This window comes from Mauremys mutica, chromosome 14 (genome assembly GCF_020497125.1).
Source record: "Mauremys mutica isolate MM-2020 ecotype Southern chromosome 14, ASM2049712v1, whole genome shotgun sequence".
In the NCBI taxonomy this organism is placed as follows: Eukaryota; Metazoa; Chordata; order Testudines; family Geoemydidae; genus Mauremys; species Mauremys mutica.
In genome coordinates, this window is record NC_059085.1 from 33,032,417 (window position 1) to 33,054,523 (window position 22,107).

At 40.9% G+C, this 22,107-nt stretch overlaps 1 long non-coding RNA gene across 1 annotated transcript; it reads left to right on the top strand.

Annotated features, from left to right (window-relative positions):
- Positions 1-692: 692 nt before the first annotated feature.
- LOC123349662 lies at positions 693-17,758 on the top strand. The gene is made up of 4 exons (XR_006573613.1): positions 693-812; positions 2,128-2,212; positions 11,117-11,186; positions 16,976-17,758. It is a non-coding gene; the product is annotated as an uncharacterized LOC123349662 (long non-coding RNA).
- Positions 17,759-22,107: the final 4,349 nt, after the last annotated feature.

Consider the following 22,107-nt stretch of genomic DNA (forward strand, 5'->3'; position numbering starts at 1 on the left):
CATTGACAAGTGGTAAATTTACCCCATTGACAAGCCCTTACACTGTGCCTTAGGTCAGCTTAACTATGTCTCTCAAGGGTGTGAAAAATTCACTCCCCTGAGTGACATAGCTAGGTTGACATAAAATTTAGGCGTACTGCAGGTCTCACTCTCTCCCACTGAAGCTGTTTCACTTTCTATAAAATATTTCAATACTAAAATATTTAAGCAAGTACTTGGGGAGGCAGCACCACTAGACAGCAGCTGAGCAGTGATTTTATGAATGCTGGTGGCAACTGAATATTGCATTTAAGCACCAAAAGTGGCAGTTAAGCATGTATGCCCCTTCATGCAAATGTAGCCTATAATGTCCTATTATAGTGACACAGAGGATAAGAAGGATACCCTGTTATGTGACTATGTATGCATGATACTGATGGGAAAACTTCCTGCAGTCTGAGTACAGGTTTGGTTCTAGTATCCAGACATTTTGGGATATTGCTCAAAGTATCTGAGCTTTTCCAACCTATACAATTAGGCTGAGAAGTCACACAATAGTCGATCTCTGAAGTTTCCACTTCCACCCTCATCTAGAGATATAGGACCATCCTTTCTAGCACTATTTCAGGGCTTCTGTCTCTGGTATCAGGCAGATCCCAGAAGTGTTAAGTCACAAGGTAGCTGAACATTCTGGAACTCCAAAAGAAAAGAATGTTAGTTGAAGTGTTGAGACCAAGTGAAATGGAGGCTTGTCACACACCAAAGTTATCATCTGGGGAAACAACCAAAGCAACCAAATGTTGCTGAATGTTTGCAAGATTTGGTAGTTGAAGGTACTAGCTTACAGGTAGACAAGTATTCTGGTTCTGCTCTTAAATTATGTTTATTTTTTAATTAAAATAATTTTCCCTGAGCAGATTTTTTTGGGGGGCGTGGGGTGGGGGTGTTACTTTTCAACTCAACAGTAAGAACAGACTGATGTTATTTCTAAAATGCGGAGAGAACTAGATTCTTAAAATAATATATTATGCCAATGACAATTTAATTAAAAGAGAAATCTTCTTTTCATTGTCTTCCCTCTAACCGCCCTCACACCTCCCTTTATCCAGGTAATTAGAAAATGACTCTCCATATTAGTTGCATCATGTCAACATCAAAAGACCCACAGATGACTACAGAGCTGCACACTTCTCAAAGATTCTTTGTCACTTAACATACTTCTGTGGATACAGTCTCATTAGATCATCTTAAATTGACAATCTACCATACTACTTGCTTCTATAGCTTCTGAATGCACTGTTACTTCTTTTCTTGTTTTCAAAAGCTGACTTGTTGGTATGCGTAATATCCTGAATCTTAACATGGGCCAATTTTATTGCTGCTGTAGGAAGATAGCTTTGCTAAACTCAATGGATTTATGCTTCCCTACACCAGTTCAGAACTTGATTCAGAATTGTGTCTAAAAGTTACAAATTCACAGTAGGTTCAACAACTGGCTCCCAGTCATGCAGGAGAAATGTAGTTATGATATTAGAAATTTTTTTTACAGAGGGAATTAATTAGAAAAAATTCCCTCTTCTTTATGGGGAGATAAATATTCTTGTTAAAAATTAGAAACAATTTCACAATTAATTATGTCCACTGAGACTTATCGGGGGACAGGGGGGAGGACTGGTAACTGATAGGACTCTCAAAAGATATGCAATTTTTTGTTTTGTTTGTCCTCCTTCCCACTCCTTAAAGGCAAAAATTTAGCTAAGAATGGTAGGGGCAAGTTCTACTACTCAAGAATCTGCCTGCATTCATTTGCAAAACACAAACTCCCACTGAAAGCAAAACTGGACTCTTGGTCGATTTTGTGTAAACTGGATACATTTCCAAATCTACTGACAAAATGTTTGTTTACTTCAAGGATTTAATTTTCTCTCTTCCCCCTTGCCCCTTTATAATAAACATTTAATTTCAGTTAAAATTAAAAAGCAGAATGAGTTGACAAGGGAGTTGGTTCGACAAGCAAGAGATGCAGTATATAGAAGGGCATAGAACAGGCAGTGATGCATCTGAGGAGAGGAAAACCCTCAGGCAAATGTAGAAATGCTTCTTGAGACTGAAGGCCTTTGTGACCTCCTGTATGTGTCATCCAAACAGTGTGAAGAAAATATCCAAGGAGTGGAAAGAAGCAGAACTGTCAGATCAGGGCATTCTATATCTTCTTTTCATTTCATTAAGAAAGGTATGAGTTACAGTTTAGATTCTCCCTAATTCCATATATACTTGATGGACTCCGTCTTATTCCAGTCTGAATGCAACAACCAGTAAAGACTGCAAGGACTTGAGACACACAGATATAGGATAAACATATGTCAGCTGAATGCAGTGGCATGCTGCAACAGTTTTAATAAGGCATGCAACAACTCACTTGCGTGCCTTAGGAGGTCCAAAAGGGTGACCTCCATGTGGTATGACCTGTCATGTACAGTGCACGTGAAGTCACACTGCAGAGGACACCATTTTGTTCTGCAAAACCGTGCCCTCCAACGGGGATGAATGGAATCATCTCACAGGCCAAGTGAACAGCACATAGCCTGCATATGTTCGACCAGCTATGTAATGCATACATAACATGCAACTAGTGGTGTTCTGTCTAACTGCGTGTGTAATAAACTAGTCAAGCGGATCTGTGCCCCCATCCTTCTGTTTGAGCCATGCTGCGTTCAGCTGATGGTCTTTTCACTCAAGTAGTAAGATTTATACCTAGAGATACAAGGTTCAATTCCCCAAATTATAGTATGATGCACTTCTTCCAAGTACATGTATAACCTTATTTTAAAAGAGGGAATGCATTCAAAACAATATCAAACATGACCTTTCAATGCTATAAAGGTAAGTTAGGGTGTAAATGAAAGATGTACATGAATAAATAAAATGAAAGTTAGAACCATACAGAATGTTACACAGGTTTGCACTGTAGTTTTTGGAGGTTATATTCATTTGGGCTCAGTGTGTGGCAAAGGACTACCCCATTCCCCACCCCCACCACAGGAAGCATGTCTAGTATACAATATCACAACATACCAATTCATCACTCATGGAGATAACAGTCTTCCTCTCATCTAATATTAACAATCGTTTCTGAATATCTAAGAATGGTCTTAGAGCAACTTCTTGCAACCATCAAAAATATGAGCAGTGTATTATCCTACAGGTTCTCAAGTGCTTGCTTAGTAGCTACTTTGTACCCGAAGGATACATCTGGAAAACAATATGGTAAATTAAAAAGCTGATACTTCAATATGTTCCTGGGTAATGCTCAACTTTTGTTGGGAAAAAGCCAAAATTGGCATATCATTTGGGCAAGATGCCACAGTATCATCATTTTTCTTGATGTGCTACAAGAGCTTTTCCCTCCTCCCATAGTTTACCATCACTTTGCTTATAAAGTGAGAAAAATGACAAACTAAGGGTATTCAGACATACTGTGCTTAAAACAGACTTTTCTTAAGATGACAGTCAGCATGGAGCAGGGAAAATATTGCAAGAGATTTTCTGTACCTGTACATCTGGATATTTCAGTGAATTTGGTTTTTTTGCCTTTGCACCCTTCCTACTTTTGCTTCCATCAAACATGCATACAATCAAGTTTTACCAGTGTTTAGTTTCACAGGAAGAAGACTCCCAAATGCATGAATGACAGATTCTTCATGGAAATTGAATTTTAAGTTCATGAGTATTCACAGAAGGAGCAAATTCATCAAATCAGGAAGCAGAAACAGTAGCAAGCGAATTATCTGACCAATCACATCTAAGTAACTACTGTATACTGAATATCACATACTCAATGAGAACTCTTGGCACTCAATCCTTGGATTTAAAAATATTCACAAAATAAAATAATTAAAATAGAAGAAACTGATGTTTGGGCATAGCCCTCAACCAGAAAAGGTTAATTTCACTGAGTAAAATGTTCAGTTTTAAATAATTTCCTCACCAATGTTCAGTTAAAAAAAAATCAATAGACTAGGCACAAATTGACCAGCCTGTTTCTGTTTTTGTTTTTGTAATGAAGATTGGCTACTATTTGTAACATACTTATATTTATTGACACAACTCTATTACTTAGTAGGTTGATATTATCGGGCTGTCCTCTGATTCTATGTGCATTTGATGGTCTGCTTTGGGACATTCCACCTTCAAGTCCTCGCCTTTTCTAAATTTCTTTACGTGGTGCCACCCAGTGAAGTGCTGACTAAAGATACTATCTATGGAGCAGAATAATCATGATCATCTTGAAAACCCATGGGCGGTGGGGGGGGGACAAAACCATATGAAGTTAACTCTTTAACCCATTTAGTACCCACTTTAGGGTCTGTGCCTGCAGGAGAGTGGACGAATCTTGGCAAAGAGCAGCAGTGAACCACCAGCACTACACAAGGAGGTACTCATGAATATACACAGTTTGCAGAAATCATGACATCAGAAGTAGCTCCATCTTATTCTCCCCATCCAAGCCAACTTTCCTCCCTCCCACTCCAACTGGGAAAAAAAAATCGTGACAGCAAACAAGAATGTCAGTTATTTGTACAGCTCTAGCTTTACTTTATTGAAAGTCTGTTGTAGATCCTACTTGCAAACTATGTATATATTGTCTCCTGCTCACATCTTATGCAAGGTTCCTAATTAAATTAGACTGAGCACTATGTAGTATGCTGGACTGGCTTCAATACATTCATATCTCCTTACAGTTACAGCACAGTGAGCTTTGCTACAACTACTCTCTCATTGATGGTATAGATTCATTTAAAAGTCAGTTTAAGTGTTCTACTTCAGATCCTTTCTATCTTCGTCAAAGTGTTTCATATTTTCCTCTCTCATTTATGAGGAGAAAGTGAAGCCATGTAGCAGTTCACATTATCACTCAAAGTGTCTATAATTATCCAAAGAGAAAATTAGAGGGAAGAAAAGTCTCACATCTTTTCACCTAATGTGAAAGTGACTGGTTTATTCATGGATGTTATTCAGGATCCCCCTCAAGCAAACCAACCGTGTTTATTTTGGTACAGTACAATGGTATTTGGAGGTTTCAAACCGGCACTGATGGAAGAAATGTCTTTCGAAAGCAAGGGGAGGTGGAGGGGAACAGCTGAGTAATAACACATGTTATGTATCAAGCCATGTTGTTAGTTCTTATAAAATAGTGTAAACAGTTCAGCTAATTGAGAAATAGAACATAGTGATTGTGAATGAAGCCACGGTTCAGAGAGGAATTGTCGAAGCATGGGGATTTGCATATGCTATACAACAATAAAATAAGATTTAATTTTTCATTGAAGTCATAACTACCAAAAAAAAGCCACTGAATGGATAAATTGAACACAACAAAAGTTACTCTGATGCAGAAAACACCAAAGTGAAACAAGCCAACTAACTGACTGTACTGGTTGACTGGAGCTGTATATTGACAAAAGGCTCAGTTAACCACAGAGAAGCAAGTTCCAAATGATGTTGTAGGGGCTTCTTGTCTAAAAAGCTACTGTGTACAGTTGCAGCGCAGAGCTGAGGTTCTCCCATTTAATCCAGTTATACATTGCTACATAATCTATCGGCCTAAATGTGTCTGTGACAAAGTGTTGAGATTTTGCCAAAAATATAAAGTGGTTTATTCTAGATTTCACTTGGAAAAGTCTCAGTCACTTCATATGCAGATTTCACAGCAGAAATGCAAGGTAATGTGGCAGTCTGGGAAAACTGGATGGGTTTACAATAGATTTGTTTATACCAATTGTAACCATACCTCTTCTAGATTTGACTCATCTCAAGCAGAGCCAAAGAGGCTTGTAAAAAAAAACAAAATTCAAAAAAAAAACCAATACTACATTTAATAGTCAGATCAAAAGCTATGTTCTGGCATTAAAAAGGGAAGTTTATGAATAATGACACAGCGAGTTGAAGAGTACAGAGCACTTCCTACAAAATTAATGATCTTCAACAAGCACAAAAGACATTTGACTCTTGCCCCACAAAAAAGGGAATCTGAGTACTACAGCCAGATGGAATTGGCCACTAGTTTTGATGCATTACCTTTGAAGTCTTAGGTCCAGTTGTCACAATCAAGATCCTCACCTCTGGTACAAAATTCAGCATGCCTTTTGAAGTCTGAAAATATTTGCACATCAAGTGAAATTGAAATGCTAACTTTTAAAAATGGACCTCAGTGTTACAACAAGGTGGACTAGGTACTTAGCATTCTTTTGGTGTTAACAACTTGGAGCACTCATCAACTGGTAATCTTTCTGATTCTCCACAGTGTGGAAAAATATGCAATCATTTATACCCGTGGAAAGTAAGTGTCATATGGATGAAAGTGATACCATTTTGCATCAGTAACATTTATAAGCTTATAAGGCTTGCTCTACACTACAGAGTTAGATAGGCCTGAGGCAGCTTACGCTGACCTAAGTATGTCAGTGTACACACTACAGCCTTGCTCCTGCAGATGTAAGTGCCCTACTACACCAACATAATAACTCCATCAGAGGCGTAGGGCTTATGTCGGTGTAGTTAGGGCAATGCAGTGTCCTTTGTGATATGCATGCTGGTTACAATGGGGTGGGTCTACTTTCAGTCACAGTTGTCCATCAAGGCCCATCACCTCTCAAAATGTCCCCATGAGCTCAGATGCTGCCACCTTGTTTCATTAGCAACATGTGAAGCTGAATGCTAGTTAAGCTGAACAAACAGAACTTTATTAAATCTCAAGCAGTGCTCAGCCCATGTGGCTGCATTGCTTCCAGCCTCGCTCTGTATCTCTCCCAGTTCCCCTGGTGTCCAATTCATAACACTCCCTCCAAGGAACAAGGGACCTCTGACACCAGTTCAACTGATCATGATACACAGGGGAATAAATCTTTAAGCAAGGTCTGAAAGGAAGGTGAAACTAAGGGAAAGGAGAGCTCATTGTCAGCATTCAATTCATGTTGGGCTCTTACTCTCTCCAAACAATCCCATTATCTTGTCTCAATGACAATAGTACAGACAGAACCTTCCAGGAAGGCCAACACAGCTGACATTGTAGCTTTGAAAATTGGACTTCAGTTCCATTAAATAGATAAGATGTTGAATATAAGTAGAGCTTGTATTTCCATTATAGTTTAGTGGAAACAAACATACCTTGTGCAAACAAACATTTGACTAGTGCATAATTACCAATCCAGATGAATCATGAAAACAAAAAACAAACAAATAAAATCAGCATTCTGAGGCCAAGTTCTCACTCCGTGACACTTCCAGTGATTTTCTCCCTCCTCTCCTTGGGTCCTGTGCCAAACACAGGTGGAGCAGAAGATTGGAATCTGAAAAGGTCATGGTTTAATTTTCTTTCAGTTCTATGTTTTGTCCTTGATCTGGAAAGGTTTTAAGCACCTTCAGCTGCCATTAATTTCAATGGGACTGCAGGCACTCAGCAAGAGCACAGCACCTTCCATGCTAGAGGCCATTATCTCTGTTATGAAAGCCTTGACCAGAATAGATCTGCAATGATTGTGATGGTTTGGAAAGAGTGGAAATGTTGCCACAAACTGAGGAAGCTGTACTTTATGATAACCTTGGCAAGCACATGTATCTTTCCCCTGATTGAGTTGCTATATCCTAGAATCCTCTCTCTATACTATGCCCCCTGTAACAACATTTTTTAAACAAACACTCTGGAGCAGTGGTGGGCAACCTGCACCTTTCAGGGTAATCCACTGGCAGGCCGCAAGATAGTTTGTTTACATTGACCATCTGCAGGCACGGCCACCCGCAGCTCCCAGTGGCTGCAGTTAGCCATTCCCAGCCAAGCGGTGGCCAGCCCATCCCTGTGGCCCGCACTGCTTCTCGCGGCTCCCATTGGCTGGGAACGGTGAACTGCGGCCACTGGGGGCGGCAGGCAGCTGTGCCTGTGGATGGTCAATGTAAACAAACTCTCTCGCGGCCTGCCAGTGGATTACCCTGACAAGCCGCATGCAGCCCGTGGGCCGTAGGTCGCCCACTACTGCTTTGGAGTGATGTCCCTTGTTCCATGATCAATTGATTGTCTGGATTCTTTTTCTAATATAGCCTTTAGCCTGACACTTTACTAGGCAGTTATACAATAGATGCATTATTTCAAAAACGTTAAACTTACAAAACCATGGTGAAGTCCAGGGTGCAGCCAATTTTAGTGTTTAAAAAAAAAAACCCACAAAGTGCCCCTTTTGAATTTTTGATTCAGACTCTTTGGGCATCAATTCTTTTTGTGAATGTAAAAAGAAAAAAAAAATGGTGTGTTCAGGAGTCAGTATTTGAATTTCAGTATTGGTCACCCAAGTATGTAGGAAGTTGATTATAAGTATTTTTCCTGAATATGTAACTGCAACTCAATGCATTTATTCAGCTTATGTTTATCTGCAGTCAAATCCATGTCACTACTTTTCAGAAATATGTATGTGATCAAGTCAAACAGGTTAGTTCCAAATATGCTACTGGGCTTACACACTTTTGAATTGAACCCAAGTCTTAGGAGGAGTTAATTTTTTTTTCCAGTAATTGACCAACTCTACCTCTTAAAAAAAACAAAAACTACAACATAATCATGTTCTCCAAATCCTAATATTTTCTCCTGTTCATAATGAAATTTTAGGAGTGTTTACTGTTGGGGGAGGGGGGAATATTTTACATCTGCGTTCATTAGAGATATCCCAGGAGTACCTGAAGACAATCACTGCAATGGCGCTCCACAGATGTTTGGCAGATATTTTTTTTCAATTATACACAATCAGCAGCAGAAACAATACCACAAATAATTTGCAAACTACAGACTAAAAGTATATTTGCATTAAAAAAGTGCACATGGTGATAAATTCCCAAATCCTTGAATACTATGCAAGACCCTTCTGTTGTTGTTTCTTTCTGCACTCTTTTAAAGAGTGCATTATAAATACAGAAGTGAAGGAAAGAGGGGAATTCTGGATTTGTCTTTGGCTGCTAAATATATATATATAATCAAGGACATTATTAGGAACAAGAATAGGATCTGGGGAAAGAGAGGGTTTGGTTTAATTAGTAACAAAATAACACATTAACCAAACAAATCTCATCTCCCAACTCTCACAATCCTTCCCAACTCCAGCTCCTTTCCAAGCAGATGGTATTCTGAGGATTAGTTCAGAGATCAGTGCTGCATGCTGTGAACATTGGCTGGCTTAAAAAGTCATTCTCTTGCAGTGTCTTAACCCCTGGGTCCCTGGACTGGAATCCTGAAGAGGTCTTAGCTGCCTCTCAGTAACTTGCACTGGGTTGGATCTCTGCCACTCTGGACACTGGTCTCTGGCTGGAACTGTGGACACACATTCTAGTTCCCACAGCAGTTCAAAGACTCTCTTTGTGATGAAGGGGAGTTAAAGTGGACTCCCGAGCTGTTCTGCTTCCCTCTCAGGTCCCAGACTCAAAGCTCAAAACAAACTAAAACTAGTCTTGGGCCAGGCTATCCCCTCCCACTGAGCCGATACTCATAGCTGGCCCAGCAAATTGCATATTGACTCATGCAAAAGCCTCCCTATTGGCTTCAGCAGGAGTTTCTAGTCCATTCTCTCCCCACACCTGACTCCAAGTATACTGGGTATGGTGTCAAAGAGCTCTGGTAGCTATTATTGTTTTAGTCCATATGGCAAGACTCCCTAGAAGCTCAGTCCAGACTGCCAGATGGATGCCTGCATTGGAGAACCCATTACAATTTAATTTTCTTTTATCACTTTTGCATGATTCATCACAAAGTGAGCAGTCAATATTCTGAGTTGAGAGGTTCCCACTCCTTCAGCGTTTTAGCAGTTTCCTTGCTTAATGAAAATCCTACATCTTCCAGTGTTTGTCATCTTCTTTCAGAATATAAAATCATACCTTCCAGTGATAATTTGCCTCATCCAGTCCACCTTATCTCTCTCAGTAAAGTATATGTAGGCCAAAGGTTTTCATTTCTCTCATAACTTGTGTCAGTCTACCTGTGCTCCAGAGTGATCTAACATGCCAACACCCAATTCTTGTCTTAATCTGATATGAGACATCTCCACAGATAAGATTAAGAACTTCTTTAGGACTTTAATTCTCCATCATCACCACATCAGCTGGATTTGCTGATTGACCAGTATGATCTTGCTTTAGGTCCAGCAGATCATGGTTTTTGATAGTCTGACACCATTTTGAAAATGTGATTGACTCACCTTGTCTCTGGGTTGTTACTGTAACAGAAAGCATGTGGTTGGGGACAGGCTGTTAGAGGTTGTGAGGTGACCAATGAAGAGGTGGACTGCCTTTAGTGTGGCTCCTGCCCTTCAACCTGCTTGGCTTGGGTGGCCTCCCAGGAGTTCTATTCCCGCCAACATTGCTCTGAATGTCAGAGCACAAGCCTTCCCACACCCAGACAGTAAGATTGAACCCCGGGCGGGGGAAATCTACATATTAAGATGTTTTGATCCGAAATGTGAGTCTAAAATAAGCCCCTAGTGTTAATGTAACACCTTGCCAGACCCAAACATTCAAAAATCATGCATCATACCAAAGATCATGACACTGACCTGAAAATAATTAGGTTGTGAGGTTTTTTTGGTTTTTTGTTTTTCTTTTTAAGTGAACACTTTTGGTTTCTTTATTTGATTTGAAGCATGTGTGTGCCACTCGCTTCATGTATTTCTCTGCAACTATGAGGGCTACATTTTTTTAAAAAACTGACTATTGAGATTTCCCACTCCCCCAGTTTCTTGATTCCAGCTGTTGGGGCTTCAAGACAGACATCAAATGTCAGTGACTTATTGCAAGTCTTCTGGAGTTGGTAATACTGCTTGTCACTAGTTCCATGCTGATCCTACCTCCAAAAGTACTAGAAACCTGTGTTCATATCCAAAGCTATGGTTTTGCAATGGTACATACTGGGAAATGAGAAATACTCAGACTGGAAAGTGTGCTGGGTCTCTCCCCACAAATAATGGAACCACAGCATTAGTGTGGCTATATTACCCACAATGACTACTTTATTAGGTTGCATCTGTTGATATCTACTCCAATATATGAGATGTTGGGTGGCATTGCTTGTTTAGGGTTGCAAGTCTCATCTTTTTTTCTTTTACAGAAACTTGGCATGAAAGAATAGATTTGGATAAAAATGGATCGCTGGCTAATGAGTAACTGCTAGATAACTGGTATTTGTGGATAATAGATTATCTGGATGTTTCCTGAGCATTCATTCTGCTCCAACTTATTTCCCTGGCACAAAGCTCACGTAACCAGCCAGGACGCAAAGTGGCAGTAGATGTGGTCCAATCTCTATTATTAAGGCTGAAGCATCCTTTGTACCACCTACATTGGTTGCCCCTATGCGAAGGAACATTTGGTGGATCCACAGCTCTGCCTGTTTTTCCCAGCCTACTTGTAAATCATGCATCTGTGCAGCCTGGCCACAAGTGCACATCAGCTGTGCACCTCTGTGGGGTACTCCAGTACAAGAGAACATTAGGTATTGGTTCTACTCTTGGCAAAGCTCTGTGACCACAGAAGGGAAGGCAACAAGTTCAGCCCTTGTTTTTCCTCAGTTTCACTATGAAAATGCTTTTATCGTGAATGTGGATCCTTAATGTTATCCTCTGAGGGTCTGGTCCAAAGCCAATTGAAGTCAATGGGAGTCTTTCCAGGTGACTTAGAATGGGTTTTGGATTAAGCTGATATTTTCTGATGTTCAATTATCTCAATATTTAGGTAGAACCAACATCTTTTTTCAGAAGTTACTGTGCTGAATATTCCACAAGACCATGTGAAGAGATTTCAAGTTCTTGTGGACTTCTAATGATGTTAAAGTAGACTATATGCCATTACCATTAATAGCCTTTAGAGACTCAGTTCAGTTAATTTCAGGACAATGGGCATGGTTTCCTTAAGTGACTAATTGAGCTGACATTTGTAAACCATTATGGACTCTAAATTATTGTATGTGACAATCACCACTTCTCCACACTGCTTTTTCATCTGACTAGAACTAGGTTGATTCAAAAAGTACATTTTTGAGCGATAATTAATTCAACTCATAAAGTGTGCCTAAAGTAAAAAGCACCTTTAGGGAAATGAACACATAATAGTGTGGAGCTTTTAAGTAAGCTGTCCACAGGGCTATACCAATTTAAACAAATTAAAATAATTGTCAGTAGACTAGCTATGGAAATATCCTCTTTGTAGGACTGTTGTGTTAGGCCCTGGGGGTCTGGATGGCACAGTAAGATTTTAAAGTGATCCCACTCATGACTGCTAGATAGAACCTGCATTTACATTCTCTCTCCTGCCATATAGCAATATCCTCAGGTGTTAAAGTGCCTTTCCTCAATATACAACATGATGGTTTTTAAAACCAATTATGATAGTACTATATAATTTATCCTAAAAGTTGTTCAAGTTTTTAATATACCTGCCAACCCCTTGGAGTGCTCATGTTGCCATTCTTAACTGTGGTGGCTTCTCTCAACTGCTCTCCCTGCCTCCCCCATTTAATCAGCCTAAATGATTATGTTCCTTTTTATAATGTACAGTGTCCGTTTATACAATCCAGAGAACTCAGGCCCACATCCCATGCTAGATATGAGCCACACTGGGTGCAGCTTAAATCTTCTCAATGGGATAAAAGGGGCACCAAGTTTAATTTTTACCCACCCTAGACTGAGACTAACTTATTTTAACAGCTGCTTCATCTTGCAGCAGCAACTAACACCCCCTAAGGACTGTTCCATAAGCCAATGATTACCAGGGCATTGGAACACTTAGTATAAAGGAGAGGGAGTGTAGCCTACCTGCCATGTGGGGGTTGAGTGTGCATGGGTCAGAGTCACTGCAGGTCTATACCAGAGCATTGCTCCACACAGAGATAAATGCTCAGGGGATCAGATCCATTGACTTTCCATCAGCTTTCTGTAAAGCATCCTGAGCGGGCAAGTCGGGATCTGACCCAATACCTTGGACTGGGTCCTTACATGTAAAATGAAGTGCAGAATGCCTACTCCTAAGATGTGAGTAGACTCTGTAAGAGACGCCAGTTACTATTGTACCTGTTACCTCGAATAGAATTTCATATGGTGTTTTTTCATTTCTATAAACTGACTACAACAGCAATTAAGATTCATTATGAAAACTCTCACATACAGCAGAGTGACAAAGAGATTAAAGCCTGATTTTTTTAAGAGAGTTTATGCATTCAATGGTGCACCTAATTATCAGGATTGATTGGATGCAAAAGGCAGGTGTTTGGGTGTATAAAATGGCCAGTAGAAGGCACACTCATTCATTTTCACATACAAATACATGATTGGCAGTTTAGGGATTAAATTGCACCCATTGGGATGTGCAACTATTCAAACAGTTTTGAAAACTCAGACACTGAGATGCACGTATGAAAAAAAATGTACTGGCAACAGATTTGTTATATTCCAGGTGAAAACAATTTTTCTGCAAAGTTTACTCCATATCCTTGCAACATATAGCAGCCATGAGCTACCCAGGCTTAATTTGTATCAGCAGGTTCATGGGGTAACTAATGACTTTGGGATAGTGCAAGTATTTTGCCACCTGTTATCAGCAACAGCTTCTAAAAATGAAATCCTCTGGGGGAAAATTTTACAATCTTAGCCTAATATATCACATTGTACCAGGTTATGTGAGGAGAGGTAACCTAGCTTTGGCTGTGCACTGCTTATTACTGTCAGAAATCATCATTAGTCAGTTTTTTCCCCCTAATTATATGAAGCTATTGAAATACCAAAGAAAGAGTGCAAGATATTTTTATTCTGCCTGAGGAGAGAAATGGCAGCATTTATTCAAAACCAGAGTAGCTCATTTAAAAAAAAAAAAAGTGTGTGTGGGGTGGGGGGGAACCTCTGATATTGTCACTAAGCAGAAACATTCAACTGCTTTCAGTTTCTGAGGGAAAAAATTGCGAGATTAAATCCATAACATAAGTACAGCTGCTGATACACACATAAGGCGGTAGCACTTAGACCCGGTAAGAAGGTTTTCACCAAAACCCTTTTGAATAGAAACAACATATTGTGGTTCCAAAAAAAAAAAAAAGGCTACAGAAAATAAATTCCACCCTTCAGGTTTTAACTGAAATACTGTAAATGTTTGAATTTTCCTGGGCTTTCTCCCTTTTTAATTTTTCCATTTCCTATGGAGACAAGGGGGAAAACCTAAAAATAAGTTGATAAAAATGAAAGATCAGGAACAAAGTTTTGTTTCTTACACACTTTTTTCTGCAGAAGATATTTGCCATTTTTACTAGTCCTAGAAGCATGGACAGCCCTCCATATTGCCCAAAAATGCTGAGTATTGTGAAAAAGTTGGGATAGAATCTAGATCTCAGCCATCATGCCACCCTTTTAGAGATTTGAATGAAGCAGTCTTTGTGCTCCTCAAGTACAAAGTGTAGGATTATGTCCTTCTGAACTAGGCAAGGACAAGCTTGTGAGGTTGGTTCCTTGCACACATTCTTATTAAGGTTGTGTCATCTAAATCATTTCCCAGATTATTTTCATTTGCTTTGTGTAACTTTTGTTGCATGTGAAGGCGATGGCACACCCCTAGTCTGGCAGGAGTTTGCTGACCTGGACAGTTTTAAAATGAGTTAGTGATTCGGTTTATTCTTTCCCTGATGAAACCTTTTGGAAATTAAGAAGTTTGTTAATATATTGGAACTCCCCGCCCCCATAATTCCCTCTAACATTTGTTGCACATTAACTTGATGTTTTACAAGCACATGCTGAAGTGAAAAGCAGAGGAGAAAGCTTAGAAGAGTTCAAATCCCAGTAGTTTTGATGCAATTTGTTAGTCTCTATGGCAAGAAAACAGGCGTCAGTTGCAGGTGGATGCACCAGGTGATGAAAAGCCCCACATCTGCCTCACATGGACATTTAAAATCCTTGAGCAGAAGGTCCTTCTTTGTCTATTGTGCAGTGCACAGTACGCATGCTGACTCCCTGCTGCTCGTGCTCCAGCCTAGAGGTGAATACATTTCAGTAGGGAAATCATTTCTGGATGTGTGATAAATACTGCCCCAATCCCTCTCCCCTTTGCAGGCAACTCCCAGTTGGTAAAGTGCTTTCTAATGAAGAGAAAACCAAAATAATTAGCATCTTTTGTGCATAGCACTCTGTAAACTTTAAGACTGTCTTCCACTAGCCCCAGAAATATTGAAATCCACATTTTAACAGCTAGGGAAAACTAAAAATCAGATTAAGTGGGATTTGCCTTTGGCCAAGGCATCAAGATTAAGACTCAGGGCGTGAAAGCCTGACTCCACTGAAGTTAAGAGAAATTTTGCTTTTGACTTCAATGGTGTCAGGATTGCATCCAGGATTTCTTGACAGAGGTATATGCTCATTCCTGTAGAGCAGGTTGCCTCTCTGCCAGGGCCGGCTCTAGCTTTTCTGCCGCCCCAGGCGGAAAAGAAGAGCGCCGCCCCCCCCCCCGAGCGGCGCCGACCGCAGCCCGAGCCCCCGCCCCCCGAGCAGCGCAGCGCCGCCCCAGCCCCCCCCAGGGAGGCAGCCCGCAGCTGGCTACCGGTTTGTCTGGAGGGTGCGGGGTGGCCGCTACCCGCAGGAGAGCAGCGCGAACAAGCTGAGGAGCGGCCCCTCCTCTGCAGCTGGGGCAGGGCCGCGCTACTGGCTCCACCTGGGGAGGGGGGGGTTGCTTACCGGGAAAGGCGGGAGCCGGTAGCGCAGCCCTGCCCGGGCTGCAGAGGAGGGGCCGCTTCTCCTCCGCTTGTCCCCGCCGGTGCACTCCGAGAAGCAGCCCCTCCTCTGCAGCCGGGGCAGGGCCGTGCTACTGGCTCCGCCTGGGGGGGAGGGGGGTTGCTTACCTTGGAAAGGCAAGAGCCGGTAGCGCAGCCCTCCCCGGGCTGCAGAGGAGGGGCTGCTTCTCGGAGTGCACCGGCGGCGACAAGCGGAGGAGAAGCGGCCCCTCCTCTGCAGCCCGGGCAGGGCTGCGCTACCGGCTCCCGCCTTTTCGCGGTAAGCAACCCCCTCCCCTCCCCAGGCGGAGCTGGTAGCGCGGCCCTTCCCCGGCTGCAGAGGAGGGGCCGCTTCTTGGTGTGCACCCGCGGGGACAAGCCGAGGAGCGGCCTGTCCTCTGCAGCCGGGGAAGAGCTCCCGCCGCTCTTCCGGTAAGCGGGCACATACACGCCCGTCATTTCGCCGCCCCCTAAATTTCGCCGCCCTAGGCACCTGCTTGTTTAGCTGGTGCCTAGAGCCGCCCCTGTCTCTGCAGAGCAGGTTGCCTCTCTGCCTGTGGACAGAAGTTTATGCAAAAACTTGTTTATTCAATATTTAATATTTAAGGCCTTCATGAGGGATTTACAGCTCTACATAGCGAAAGAAACCCAAGTAAACAAGTGCATGTGTAGAGTATTACAGAAATTTCCTGTTAAATACCTCCAGTCCTCTTGGACAATATGGTCTCTCTTTTCTGGAATTCTTTAGAGTACTTTAGGGTCAGCTACACTTCCCTGGGTTATCAGTTAGAAGCCTTTTTTTTTTTTTTTTTTTTTAAACAGTTCCTGCAAAACTGTGTTTGATTACAAGAGAAATTATAAAGCCTCTGGTTTAGAGAAACTGACTATTCCAATCTACTCCATAACACAGCCCTCCAACCCGAATAAGGCCAAAACTAACCTCTAACTTATTTACAAAGCAGTTTTCCCAACATGCTCCAGCTCAACTCTCCTCCTGCAGCTTCGATGCTCCTAGGGTTCTTCCCCAAGGATTGTTTACATATCCCAAAAACCTCTTCACAGGACCTCTGCAACCTCCCATGTATCTGGGGGATGGGGGGAATTAACCAACCTGCAAGTTCTTGGACTCACTTTGATTCTGGTGGGAAGTGCAAGGACCTGTGGGTTCACAAAAAAAACACAATGAGCCTTTTACAAAGGCTCACCTGTTCTTTTCTTTTCCTTTAGATGAACAGCAAGAGATTGAGCCGCTTACCAAAGATTACCTGCTCTGGGGACCAGGATGATGCTGGCTGGCACAAGGATTGTGAAGCAGAAGCATGGTTTAAAGGCCTTTGCCCCAACCCTCCCTCCAAGTTTGTGCCAACAGATATAAAGAATCCAGTCTTACGTAATGCAAATCACTGAAGATCTGTTGTCAAACATTGATCGGTAGCTTGTCCCCCTGATTTTGTGTCCAGAGAAGGCAGGTACAAAGACCTCCTCTGCCTTGCCATCCCTGTGAACAGGAGTCATTTCATCCACACCCAATCATTATTAATAGACTTCTCAGCACTGTACAGCTTTAATGATGCCTCATGAATTCAGTTTGAGCAGAAAAACGTTTCCCAACATAGAGACACTTTTCTACATTTGACCCCTATTGTGACCCTCAAATGCATTAAAGACGGCTTAGGAAAGTAGTTTCTTATGGAGCATACACAAGTCTGAGTAAATGTCTATGTATACAGAGTATTTCAGAAGATGAAAATGGATGAACAAAATACACTCTATGGAAGAAGAAATAGAAAAAGGATTAGCAGCAACCTTTTAGCTATGAAGCTTCAGGATGCAGGAAAATTAAGGTTAGAGCAAAAATCCTGGAGAGTTAATATGTATGGAAAGATTAAAGAGGGGAGAGAATGGGAGTGAGAGAAAGGTGGGGAGCAGCTCCAAAAGGTCAAGATGCAGACAGAAGAGATGAACACCATATCAGAGAGTAAGAGCCTTATGAGTAGAACCAAAGTTTAAGGCCCCAAGGCTTGAAATAAACACAAGGAGTTTTGTAGAATGGTTATTGGATTAAACATGAGCAGTGATCTTCCTCTTGTGCATGGGAACGAGAAATGAATTTAAAACATTTTACAGGACAATGCTGAACTGTAGGTTTCTTTTTTCTCATTACTTAAGTGCCTATTGCTTTTGATCCTTTCCTTAATTTCTACTAGCTTTATTTGATGAAATAGTAGAGTGATGAGATCACTAAGACGGTTTCCAGTGCTATTTTTTTTCAAAACCTATTTATAGTTTACATTACTAGAGAATAAATGCTCTTGCTTTTTGACTATTTGGATCCATATTTAATTACAGAGGGACATCCGTGTACTCAAGGATGAGACTGACTACAGTGTGGAATAGTCATCGAAGAAATTTTTTTGTAGATACTACCAGATATACTATATAGAGCAATCCAGCACTCTGAGGGGAAGAGATTAAATGACATAGATATGGAAGACTAACTTTTATATGATATAACCAGTTTAATATTTGAGAGCTATGTAGATTGTATCAAGGCTGGGCCAGCTTTCATATAGGGTTAGGTTCTTTGAGGGAACAGTTTCTTATTACTTGATTTTAGTGGTTCTCATTTTCATTACAAAGCTCTTTTTTTAAAATATTGACAGTCACAACGTTCTTCCACCAACTGAGAAAAACAGGAGGATGGCATTTTCCCAAGGTCATTTTCACTAGCAAGCCATAGATTAGAAAGAAAGTTATCTTAGAAGCAAGGTTTCAGTACTTTCTTGAAGCCCTATGGACCAATCCAACTCCCATGGAATTTGGCAGATAGACACCTCTGGAATTCAGAAGGAATTTTATAAGGCTACAAGTTCTGCCTTATCTTTGCCTGAGCTCCACCGATCCAGGAAGGTTGAAACTCAAGGTTCTTCACCAAAGACAACATTATAAACTGATAAATGCAAGATAACTAATGCTTAAGTATCCAGATATCAAAATAAATGGGAAGATAAAAAACAAACAGATCAGGATTATAATGTGTATCCTATACCATAGAACTGGAAGGGATGGTCATTGAGTCCAGCCCCCTTCACTAGCAGGACAAAGTACTGATTTTGTCCCAGATCCCTAAGTGGCCCCCCTCAAGGATTGAACTCATAACCCTGGGTTTAACAGGCCAATGCTCAAACCACTGAGCTATCCCCTCCCCTTTATCAGCTTAGAAGATGATATACATGCTGCAAGCATGAGCTCTAGTAAACATTTCTACCTCTGTGTTTACCTTCAGCAACACCTTTGCAGCAAAAAACAAATGCTTCATTTAAGTACTTCTTTTTTTTGATAATGTTCTGATTTATAAGTATCTAACGACACTCTAGCACAAAGATGATCCCCTTTAGGCTGGTGTAAAAGGGAAGTTCAGACTACTATTGGCCATATTCCTCTCAGGCATTTTGATCATTTTATATCTGGTGATTTTTGCAAAAGGACAGACAGCAGCGGGGCATATATGGTTACAGTCAGGGACCAGACATGTTAGTTACATAATATGGGGTAAGATGGCAATATATAAATCTAGTGCACACTAGACAGGGTAGTCACTACATACAGACTCATCAGTTACGATAATGGGTGTGACGCGTTTAGGTCAGTAGCCCTTTTAATCTGCAGCCATGGATGCAAGTAGAAGAGCTTCCATCCTCCCTTGTTTAAAGCCCTTGATGGGATTGTTTAAACAACACAAACGTAAGTATATTTTGGTTTGTCAATCATGGAGACTGAAAGTCTCCATGGTGTCCCAAAAAGGCCTTATTAGTCATTTCAGATCATGCTGACTTTTCACGTAGTTTTGGAAATACAGAATACAGAAATGCTCACTATCATGTACAGAAACATGCAGCATCTCAGTGTCTGCCAACCACGGTCCAATAGATCAGAATATTATACCAGCCTTGTGTATGTGTAGTAATGATAGCAACACAGAAGATTACTACAGGACCCTCACATCAGTACAGCAGACCATAACTCCTTAGGAACCACGGCTGTCTAGAAGGTCAGAAATTGGAAGTCATCTTTAAAATTGGAAGTCAAATCCTACTGAGGAAAATAGAAAGGAACAAGCTTTGGCAAGTAAAGTGTAAAAACATAACTGGCCAGACAAAAAAAAAGTCTGGAGAGCAACTAGCAAAAGACAAAAAAAATAAATAGTATTAGTTTTTGCACTTACATAAGCAGCAGGAAGTTTGCCAAACAATCAATGGTGCCACTGGATGGCCAAGGGGCTAAAAGCTTACTCAAGATAAAGCCATTGCAGAGAACCTAAATGAATTCTTTGCATTAATCTTTACTACAGAGAATATGAGGGATATTTCCATACCTAATCCATTCTTTTTAGGTGACAAATCTGAGTAACTGTCCCAGATTGGAGAAGAAGAAGTTTTAGAACAAGTTGATAAATTAACAGTAATAAGTCATCAGGACCAGATGGTATTCACCCAAGAGTTCTGAAGGAACTCAGATATGATATTACATACCACAGTCAGTAATTCTGTGATCTATCACTTAAATCAGCCTCTGTACCAAATGACTGGAGGATAGCTAACATAATGCTGATTTAAAAAAGAAAAGTTCAAGAGGTGATCCTGACAATTACAGGCCATTAAGCCTAAATTCAATACCAGAAAAAATGGGTTGAAGCTATGATAATTCTGTTCTTTACTAGACACATAAATTAACACAATATGTCGGGGAAGAGTCAACATGGCTTTTGGAAAGTGAAATTATGCATCACCATTGTTATAATTCTCTGATGGTGTCAACAAGTATGTGCACAATGGTGATCCAGCTGATAAAGTAGTGTACTTGGACTTTTAAAAGGACTTTGACAAGATCCCACACCAAAGCATCTTAAATAGAGTAAAGCAGTCATGGGATAAGAGGGAAGGTCCTATCTTGAGTCAGTAAGTCGTTAAAAGAAAGGAAATTAAGGTTAGGAATGAATCATCAGTTTTCACACAATGAAAAGCAGTAAATAGTGAGGTCCCCCAAGGATCTGTACTGGGACCGGTACTGTTCAGCATATTCATAAATGACCTGGAAAAGGTGGTAAACAGTGAAGTGACAAAGTTTGCAGATGATAGTTACTCAAGATAGTTAAGTCCAAAGCTGACTGAGAAGAGTTACAAAGAAATCTCACAAAATGGAGTGACTGGCCAATAAAAATGCATATGACATTCAGTGTTGACAAGTGCAAAGTAATGCACATTTGGAAAAAAAATAATCCCAACTATACATATAAAATGGTGGGGTCTAAATGAGCTGTTACCACTGTGACACTCTTTACCCCAAAGCAGCACCCTAGCACTTCCATATTCACAATGGTGATATAATTATGATATGTTTTATACAAAGTATGCCTTGTGAGGTATCATTTTAAATGGCTTGATTGTTTGAACATTAATATCCTGTTGGATTGTATGTGCAATCATTGTAAGTGAAGTTATGAAGTTTTGCTGGATGTACTACTGAAATACATTGCAAGATTGGAAACGCATAGCCAGCCTTTCAGGTACAATGCTGGGGTAGCCAGACACTGATGATGGCCCATTAAGGGGAATAAACGTTCACAAGGATTACCCCATGAACTGTATACGATGGAGACCTCTCAGAGAGAGCAGGTAAACAGCGGAGACTGCTTGACTCACATCATAGCAAAAAGATATTTCCAGCAAGCTGGATGAACCTATACAGGAGAAGTAACATCATAATTTGGCCTCACTCCCCCCACAACTCAACATCTGGAAACATGTCTGGAGGACAAAGACTGAACTGGGGAGGTGGCCCCAGGCTGCACAGGAGAATCCCAGCCTGTGTAGTATTAAGGAACTTTCCTATACCATCAGGGTGAGATACTTCTATAAATTAGACAGGATTTAAATCCAGAACTCAGATTATGATTTTACTTTTTATTTCTTAAGTAACCAACTTTGATCTGGACACTTACTACTTATAATCACTTAAAACATATCTTTCTGTAGTTAATAAATCTGTTTTATACTTCACCTAAAACAGTGTGTTTTACTCAAAGTGCTTAGGGAATCTGCTCAGGAACAAAAACTGGTGATTGTCCTCCCCACATTGAGGGAGAGACGGACCAGGTAATAAACTTACACTGGTCAGGCTTCTGACCAGGGCAAGATGGTATAGCTCTGGGGTCCTAGGCTGAGGGGGATGTGGGGAATTGGCTGGAGCCTCTCTACTGTAGGTTCATGAGTGGCTGGTGAAAGCATTCATGTAATACTCCTGGGTGTGTCAGTGCCTGTGGATATTCATGTTAAAATTCAGTACCTGCAGAGGTTTGC